Source organism: Ricinus communis, chromosome 4, assembly GCF_019578655.1.
Source record: "Ricinus communis isolate WT05 ecotype wild-type chromosome 4, ASM1957865v1, whole genome shotgun sequence".
NCBI lineage: Eukaryota > Viridiplantae > Streptophyta > Magnoliopsida > Malpighiales > Euphorbiaceae > Ricinus > Ricinus communis.
Genome location: NC_063259.1, coordinates 18458605 through 18462470, shown reverse-complemented (window position 1 = coordinate 18462470; position 3866 = coordinate 18458605).

Below are 3866 nucleotides of genomic sequence, written 5' to 3'. Positions count from 1 at the left end.
ATAATATGAGAAAACAACCCTGTAAAAGAGGTATATTTGTCAATATATGAAAATGACTCCGTAAAATGTGTATACTTATCAAGTTGAGAAAATAATCCCATAATAGTGTCAATAATTTAATATGAGAACACGACCCAGTAAAAGTGGTATATTTATCAATAAAAGAAAATAACTCTATAAAACATGTATATTTACGAATATGATAAAACAACCAAGTAAAAGTAGTGTAATTGCGAGTGTAAGAAAATAGCATTGTAGAAGGGGTAAATTTTTTAATATGAGAAAACAGCCTCGTAAGAGGTGTATATTTATAAATATTAGAAACAACTCCATAATACGGAGATATTTATCAATAGGAGAAAATAACCCTGTAATTTTGGTTTATTTGTGAACATGAGAAAACAACCTCGTAAAAGGGGTATATTTGTCAATATAACAAAACAACTCCATAAAACGTGTATATTTATCAATTTGAGAAAACAACCCTATAATAGTGCTAATAATTTAATATGAGAAAAAGACCCCATAAAAGTAGTATGTTTATGAATATTAAGAAAATAACTTTGTAAAAGGTGTATATTTAGGAATATGAGAAAACAACTTCGTAAAAGTAGTGTAATTGCCAGTCTAAGAAAATCAAACGTAAGCTGTATATTTTAATATTGAGATAATAACTCCGTAATACGAGAATATTTATGAAGCTGAGAAAATAACCTCGTAATTATGGTATATCTATGAGTTTGAGAAAACAACCCCTCAAATGGGTTAATTTTATAATATGAGAACACAACCCCATAAAAGGGGTAGATTTGTCAATATAAGAAAATAAATCAATAAAACGTGTATATTTATAAATTGAGAAAAAGATCTCATAATATTGCTAATAAATTAATATGAGAAAATGGTACTATGAAAGTGATATATTTATCAATATAAGAAAATAACCCCGTAAAATGTGTATATTTATGAATCTGAGAAAACAACTCCGTAAAACTAGTGTAATTGCGTGTCTAAGAAAACAGCCTCGAAGAAGAAGTAAATTTTTTCATATAAGAAAACAACCACATAAGAGGGATTTATTTAGAAAACAACCTCGTAATACAAGGATATTTATCAATAAAAAAAATAACCCTGTAATTTTGATATATTTGTGAATATGAGAAAACAACCCCTTAAATGGGTTGATTTAATAATATGAGAAATCAACCTCGTAAAAGGGGTATATTTGTCAATATAAGAAAATAACCCCGTAAAACGTGCATATTTATGAATTTGAGAAAATAACCCCGTAAAATATGTATATTTATGAATCTGAAAAAACAACCCCGTAAAAGTAGTGTAATTGCGAATCTAAGAAAACAGCCTTGAAGAAGAGGTAAATTTTTTAATATGAGAGAACAACCACGTTAGAGGGGTATATTTATAAATATTAGAAAACAATCCCATAATACGGAGATATCTATCAATCCGAGAAAATAACCACGTAATTTTGGTATATTTGTGAGTATGAGTAAACAACCCCTTAAATGGGTTAATTTTATAATATGAGAAAAAAACTCCGTTAAAGGGGTATATTTGTTAATATAAGAAAATAACCCCGTAAAACATGTATACTTATCAATTGAAGAAAATAATCCCATAATAATGTTAATAATTTAATATGAGAAAATGACCCCGTAAAAGTGGTATATTTATCAATATAAATAAATAACTCCGTAAAACGTGTATATTTATGAATCAAGAAAAACAATCCTGTAAAAGTAATGTAATTCCTAGTCTAAGAAAACAGCCTCGTAGAAGGGGTAAATTTTTTAATATGAGATAACAACCCCGTAATACCGGGATATTTATGAATCTGAGAAACTAACCCCGTAATTTTGGTATATTTATTGAGTATGAGAAAACAACCACTTAAATGGGTTAGTTTTACAATATGAAAAAATAACTCCGTAAAACGTGTATACTTATCAATTTAAGAAGACAATCCCATAATAGTGCCAACAATTTAATACAAGAAAACGACCCTCTAAAAGTGGTATATTTATTAATATTAAGAAAATAACTTTGTAAAAGGTGTATATTTATGAATATGAGAAAATAACCCCGTAAAAGTAGTGTAATTGCCAGTCTAAGGAAACAGCCTCGTAGAAGGGGTAAATCTTTTAATATGAGATATTAACTTCGTAATACAGGAATATTTATGAATCTGAGAAAATAACTCCGTAGTTGTGGTATATTTGTGAGTATGAGAAAACAACCCATTAAATGGATTAATTTTATAATATGAGAAAACAACCTCGTAAAAGCGGTAGATTTGCCAATATAAGAAAATAACTCCGTAAAACGTATATATTTATGAATTTGAGAAAATAACCACATAATAGTGCTACTAATTTAATATGAGAAAACAACCCCGTAAAAATGGTATATTTATATTAATATAAGAAGATAACCCCTTAAAATGTGTATATTTATGAATTTGAGAAACAAACTCCGTAAAAGTAGTGTAATTGCCAGTATAAAAAAATAACCTCGTAAAACGGATAAATTTTTTAATATGAGAAAACAACCCCGTAAAAGGGGTATATTTATAAATATTAGAAAACCACCACGTAATACGAGGATATTTATCAATCAGAGAAAATAATCCCATAAATTTGTTATACTTATGAGTATGAGAAAACAACCCCTTAAATGGGTTAATTTTATAATATGAGAAAACAACCCGGTAAAAGGGGTATATTTGTCAATATAAGAAAATAATCCGATAAAACATGTATATTTATGAATTTAAAAAAATAACCCCAAAATAGTGCTCATAATTTAATATGAGAAAACGACACCGTAAAAGTGGTATATTTATTCCGTAAAAGGTGTATATTTATGAATCTGAAAAAACAATCCCGTAAAAGTAGTGTAATTGCCATTCTAAGTAAACAGCCTTGTAGAAGAGGTAAACTTTTTAATATGAGATAACAACCCCGTAGGGAATATTTATTAATTTGAAAAAATAACCCCGTAATTGTGGTATATTTGTGAGTATGAGAAAACAACCCCTTAAATAGGTTAATTTTATAATATAAGGAAACAACTTCGTAAAAGCGGTATATTTATCAATATAAGAAAATAACCCTGTAAAACGTGTATATTTATGAATTTGAGAAAATAACCCTAAAATAGTGCTCATAATTTAATATGAGAAAACGACTCTGAAAAAGTGGTATATTTATTAATATGAGAAAATAACCCCGTAAAATGTGTATATTTATGAATCTGAGAAAACAATTCCGTAAAAGTAGTGTAATTGCGTGTCTAAGAAAACAGCCTCAAAGAAAGGATAATTTTTTTATTATTAGAAAACAACACCGTAAATGGGAATATTTATCAATTAGAGAAAACAACCCCGTAAAAGCGGAATATTTGTCAATATAAGGAAATAACTCCGTAAAACGTGTATATTTATCAATTTAAGAAAACAATCCCATAATAGTGCTGATAATTTAATATTAGAACACAATCCCGTAAAAGAGGTATATATATCAATATTAAGAAAATAACTTTGTAAAATGTGTAAATTTATGAATATAAAAAAACAACCCCGTAAAACTAGTGTAATTGCCAGTCTAAGAAAACAACCTTGTAGAAGGTGTAAGTTTTTTAATATGAGTTAATAACCTCATAATACGAGAATATTTATGAATATGAGTAACCCCATAATTTTGGTATATTTATGAGTATGAGAAAACAACCCCTTGAATGGGTTAATTTTATAATATGAGAAAACAACCCCGTAAAAGGGGTATATTTGTCAATATAAGGAAATAACTCCATAAAATGTGTATACTTATCAAGTTGAGAAATAATTC